This window comes from Urocitellus parryii, chromosome 11 (genome assembly GCF_045843805.1).
Source record: "Urocitellus parryii isolate mUroPar1 chromosome 11, mUroPar1.hap1, whole genome shotgun sequence".
Lineage (NCBI taxonomy): Eukaryota > Metazoa > Chordata > Mammalia > Rodentia > Sciuridae > Urocitellus > Urocitellus parryii.
The window spans coordinates 5,972,815-5,978,814 of NC_135541.1; the positions used below are offsets into that span (position 1 = coordinate 5,972,815).

Genomic DNA, 6,000 nt, shown 5'->3' on the forward strand with positions numbered 1-6,000 from the left:
AGGTTTGAAAGGGAAAAAATAAAATAAAATAAAAATAAAAACCCCACCAGGATTCTGGAAATATTAACCAGAGGGAATCCCAAAAGCTACGCCTCCAGGAAAAAGCACTTAAGACAAAGGCGGCAGAAAGCTGAAGAAGGTGAGTCGAAAAGGAAAACTTTGTCTTTCCAATGAACTAGATTGGGAAAAAGAAGGGCGCCAGGCGACACAGACTACCGACGCGTTCATTCTGTCCAGTAAACAATTTAATTAAATTCTGCCAAATACAGGAGAAATAATCATTTTGGAGTGCTTCCCCCAAACTCAAAAGCAAATTCCTGCAGGTTCCTCCCGGCCATGCCACCACCTCCCTGCCTCCACTCTGAGGGACCTGCAGACCTGCAGTGGACAGCCAGCCCAGGCGGGACCGCACTGCTCAGGGCTGCCAGATGACAACTCTGAGGTCTGAAAGCTGACACTCAGCTCTCAGAAGAAATGGGGGGAAATAAGCTTGTTGACTTCTTGCTTAAAGTATTTTCTTGTTCTTAACTCATGTTTTTATGTCACTGGGCTAAAAAGGAGAGAGTCAGAGAGAGAGAGAGAGAGAAGGTGAGAGAGACAGAGAGAGAGAGAGAGAGAGAGAGAGAGAGAGAGAGAGAGAAAGAGAGGAAAAGGGAGAGAGAGGGAGAGAAGAGAAGAGATATGACTTTCCTTGAATGATCTGTTTAACCTAAGCCAGAGGAAAAAAAAGAAAGTCATTAATTACTTATGTGAGCTATTGCTTCAGAAAGACAATAAACCTGCCCGGTCGCCATGGATATGACATATTTGCTCTGAAAACAACACAATAATTAGCAAAGGGGAAAGATACAAGGAGAATATGCAAACTCCTGAGTTTAAAGCCACAGTGCTCTTTTTACTCCTAAGCCCCTGCTCTGTTTGCAATCCAAATCAAACAAAAATTTAAAATATAGCAAAGAGGGAAATAATAGGAATGACTCCTCTCTCCTCTAAGCTGAAAGGCAACCACCATTCCACCCCCCCCTCCAAAATAAGATAATATAAAAGAGAAGCAGGAGGGCTGAAGGGTGTGGGGGGGTCAAGTATTGCCTATGTTTTATTTCCTATAACAGGGGTGGAGTCTTGGGGTGTGTGTATGTATGTGTGTGTGGTTTTTTTTTTTAAGTGTACTCTTATTTAGTATTGGACCTTCTGGTCAGATATAAATTTATTTGTGAAAGCCAAATGCCCTGTATGGCTCACCCCTCCCCAACGTAATGGAAATGTGAAATGGGGGGGGGGTCTAGTTGAAGAAGCAAAGCTGCCTATTCAGAGAACACCAGCTCTGTACAGGGACAGCCACTCCCCCTACCTCCAAGAAAATGGAACCTGGGCCTTACTTTAATATTAAAAATGCATTAAATGGTTTTACCTACAACTTAGTCCCGGAGGATCATTAGGAAATGCAATCGCTTTGTATCATATCTGTCAGCATGATAAATATCTGAGCCAGAGTAGGTTCACAATTTTTCAGTGTCAAAAACCACGATAATTTTTTTTCTGCTTTATTTCTTCATTCACTGTGTTCCCCCCACAAAAAAAATTCACCAAAGTCACAAGTCTACAGAAAAAATACCTGAGCAGAGAAGAGGACAGAAGAAGGAAAAGTTGATACACTCTGACACACCAGACAGATGTTACTGGTATTCTCTTAAAAAGCAAGGAAAATAGGACTTTTAAATATTTGTATATTTTCAAAAAAATAAATAAATTAAAGCACTCCATTAACTTTGAGTAAAAACTGCTTTCCCCCTCTTCCCAGAGGCTAATTTTCCAAAAACAGATGGTCAGGATCTAAAAGAAAAGCAAGTATACCTCAACCCCCACAGGCAGAGAAATCTAACTTTGAACTTCTTTTTAAATTAAAGTGGGGGGGGCTAGATAAACTATTAATAAGTCTGAAAAATGAACTGAGTTTTGTTTTTCTTATTCAAAAAATCCTTTAAACACAAGGGGAGCAGATATAAATGGGGAGGTTCATATTTAACTGACTTTTCTATTTTTTTAAACAATAGTTGTTTTTTTTTTTTAAAAGATTGGACTCTTTGATCTTGAAAGAATTTTGCTCTTCTATGATGGGGGGAAAGGGGTGGTGGTGAAATGATCTGTTTTAAATGATGATGCAACTTAGGGATCAAAGCCTTCTCTTTCTGCTAGCCATAATAAGCTGTACTTGCCACAAAGCGTGAGTCTCCCGGGCTCCTCTCCTTCGTCAGAAGGAAGTAAAATGCGCCGAGACTCAGAGCAAGACTCGAAGTCTCAGCAAGGTGCAAAGTCTAAAAAACAAAACAAAACAAAAAAGGGCAAGGGGGAAAAAGAGGGAGGCACTGCCCCTTTAAACGTTTTAGTGCATATGGAGTTTGATTTCTGAAAGAGATCAGTTTAACATCTCCATAGAAACCAGCAACAGATTATCATCAACAGAATAAATAACTAGTCTAATAAATTAAACAGGAGGCATAAGATCGCTGGAAACCTGATTACTGAAGTTCAACAATATTCCCCATAAACTCTCGTTAACCGCCTCTAAGGTGGCTAACAAGATGGGGGGGGGGGGTCATCTCTCCAATTCGCTGTGTTCCTGGGAGAGACGGTAGTCGCGGCCGGGAAGGGAGAAGTTCTCTACAGAGTCAAGAGCTCCAGAAAGGGACAAACCGTAAAAGTCAAAAGTTTGGCAACTGAGAAAGCGGCTGGGGACCGGGGGAGTTGGTGTGGGTCGCGGGAGATGGCGCGGGTCTCGACGACCGCCCCGGACGCACCGCCTCTCAGCCACCAGGGCGCAAACCCGGCGCTTTGCGCTCAAGCGCCGAATGGCCCAGCGCCCCCTCCGGGCACGTGGAGCGCAGCCCGGGCGCAGCCCCCGGGGACCAACTACCCCCCCACCAAGCCCGGCGCAGCTGCTCCTGCTCAGCCGGGACAGCTCTCTTTAGGACGGCGGTGTGTGTGTGTGTGTGTGTGTGTGTGTACGCGCGCGCGCGCGCGCGCGTGTGTCATGGGGGGGGGGGACCCAATGTTACCCGGCGGTCTGTTTTCCAGTCCCCTCGCACGCTCTGCCCGTGCGCCTGTACTCGCTTAGAGGCGTCCTAAATTTACCAACTTTGGCCAATCTTTCTACCCGATCTTTCTCCCCCACCCGCACCCACGTCTGCGAGGGTACAGGGTGTGGGCGCACAACCACACACACTGAGGGCCCTGTCCCCCGACTCCGCTGGAGCAGCGACGCAGACCCCCGCCAGTCTCCCAGATCCTGCGGGGTTTGGGGGAGCTGCGGCTCAAAGGAGGAGTATTACTGCTGCTTCCTTGGTGGATAAATTTTACGCACAGGCACACGTACCGGACCCGCACTTCCCAGCTTGATGGGAAGGAGGTCCACGCCGCACCCAGGCCCGCTTCCCAAGCTGAGCCTGTGTCAGGAAAAACTTATGCGGAGGGAGAAGGGGCCCCCAGCCTCCCTCCGCACTCCACTCCTCCCCCAACTCGGGATCCGGGTCTGGGATGACTTGGAAGAATCTGCGCCCACCCCCAAGAGAAAAATCTATTATTATGATCTTAATCTACGCCCCCAAAGTGTCCCTCCCGCTGTGATTGACGGCGCATACACCTGTTCCCCTCGCGGAGGAGCTTCCAAAGCTGGGGACAGATATTCGCCCAACCGCTCCGCAGCCGCCAGCGCCCGCCGTCCGCCCGCCCGCGCCGGCGGCCCCCGCCCGCGGCCCCAGCGCGCCCCTGCCGGCACCTTGCAACCCCAGAGGCCGCCCCCTCCCCTCCTAGGCCCGACTCGGCGGCCCTCTAGCTCCGGGCCGCGCTGGCTTCGCAAAGAGAGAGAAAGAACAGAAAGCAAAACTTCCTGGCGGCCGACGGTCATCAGCTGCACATTCTGCAAATGCCACCGAGTAAAAATAAACCGGCCGCCGCTCCGCCCGGCAGGCTCACCCCGAGCGCACGACTCGGCCCCCTGCCCCGGCAGCTACAGGACTGTCCGTCTGACCCAATCCCCCATTCCCGCGCACCCCTTGCAGCCCCGCTCCCCAACACTATTCCGCCAGCCACCATGCGCTCCTTTGCCAAGAAGCCAGAACCGAAAAGACGGGGTGGTCCAACCATTTCCCCTTTAGTGTCCCCTGAGCCCAAACAAGCTACTCTTCTCTCTGTCCTCCACCAGGTGCCTATTTCAGCCCTGTGCTCTCGGATTCAGGGTTCTTCCTCCCCAAATGCTAAGCCCCCAGATCACCCTCTGCCCACCTTGGGGCACAGACCCTTCCAGACCCTCTCCCACCGCTGCAGAAGCCCCCGGGATCGCATTGCTCCACCCGCCAGCTGGCCTGCCAGGCCAGCGTCCCACGTCCCCGGGCGCAACTTCTCTCCCCGCGCACAAAACAACCGCCGCAACTCCCCGGAACTTTTTCCCAGACCCAGGCGGGCTTCGGCCAACAGCCCAGCGGCTTTGAGTCGGTGCTTTGACTCTCTGTGTCCGTGCCCAGCGTTGCCAGCCTGCGCCCTGGGAGGCTGGGGGGTGGGGGAGAGAGCGAGAAGCGCCACTTGCCGCGCCTGGAGCAGCGCACTTGAGATAAACTTCCCAGGCAAAGATGAAAAAGGGGGCGCCGCTCCCCCCATACAACAAACCTCTTGCCTTGGTTTTCTCATCCCGGGCACCCCTTGGCACCCTGAGCCTAAGCGAACACTGCCTACCTCTGCCGGAAGCACACACACCCCGGTGTCGGGGTACAAGAGCCGGCCGAAGGGGATCCCCACCCGCCCCTTCCCCTGGGCAAAGTCTTGCAAAGTCACCCCAGCGCCCCTCACCCCTGCTTCCTTCTCTGCCCTGGAGAGCGCACGACCCCTTGTCGCTGGGGGTTGGGGTGCGTAGGGAAAGGAATGATCACCCAGTATTGGCGAACACCTGCCCCCCCCCCGGAGCCCACAGCGCGGGGGGCGCCCCCACCCTATTTGCAAAGTCGTGCACTCGAACCTGGCACCTCCCCCTCTTCTCCCCTACCCCGCCGCCCCCTCAGTTGGAGTAAGTGACCCCCAGGAGCAGCAGCCCTCCCCTCCCCAGGAGCCGCGCGCCGGGCATTCCCCTGGCCACAGCGGGCGACGCGCCACCCCATGCCGGGGTGCCAGCCCTCCGTGCCCCCTGCCTCCGCACGGCCGGAGTTGGGTGGCAGCCGCCGCTCGCAAGCTGGCTGGCTCTCTCGCTCGCTCGCTCGCTCGCCCGCTCCCGGCTGCAAGCGGCAGCCCCGGGGCTGGGGGGCTGCACCCGGGCAGGGGGCGAAGCGGGGAGGCGCCCCGAGAGGCCCGCGGAGCTGGGGGACAGGGGAGCCCGCAGCGGAGGGAGCGCCGAGTCTCTTACCTGCACTTGGGGCGGCTTTGGGTGACTTTCCAAGTCCGGGGGAAAAATGTGTGTGTGTTTGGGATGGAGCGCCGCGGGCGCGCATGCGCTGCCCAAAGTTGCCGGATCCCGGATTTTTCGCTCCCAGTCTCCGCTCTCGCCCGCTGTGATTATGGAATTCTCCGCGGCCGAGCGGGCGAGTGGGTGGCATGCAAAACCCGGGCCGGATCGCGGGGCCGGGTTCCGCTCCACCCTCACACCCCCAGACCTTCCCCTCCCGGATTCTTCCCACCCACCGGCCCGGCTGGGCTCGGCGTGTGCGCAGGGAGACGCGGCCTGCAGAGCAGCTTCTGAGCGCGCCGCTCCCTTTTGCGGCTCCCAAAGGTTTCCACACCCCGCTACTGAGTGGAGTTGAGGTTGGGGCAGAAGAGAGAAAGGATGGGGGTGCTTTACTTTTCATCTGTTCCGAACCCCGAGAGACCCCGAGCTTGGTTCCCACTTTTCCACTTGGTTCTTTGCAAGTGAAAATATTAGAATTGTCGAAACCAAAGGAACGCAGTGTTCTCACTGTTGGATGTCCTCTTTGCACTTTTTCTTTGCAAGGGGGTTTTCGTTCGATCTCTTGTGCAAGA

General features: G+C 54.2%; 1 protein-coding gene across 3 annotated transcripts in view; it reads right to left on the minus strand.

The window, feature by feature from the left end:
• Casz1 (castor zinc finger 1) overlaps positions 1 to 5,526 on the minus strand; it is a 141,531-nt gene extending 136,005 nt beyond the window's left edge. For all 3 annotated transcript variants that reach the window (XM_026397955.2, XM_077791512.1, XM_077791511.1), the window contains exon 1: positions 5,390 to 5,526. The gene's annotated coding sequence lies outside the window, so the exon portion shown is untranslated. The remainder of the gene's footprint in view (positions 1 to 5,389) is intronic.
• Positions 5,527 to 6,000: the final 474 nt, after the last annotated feature.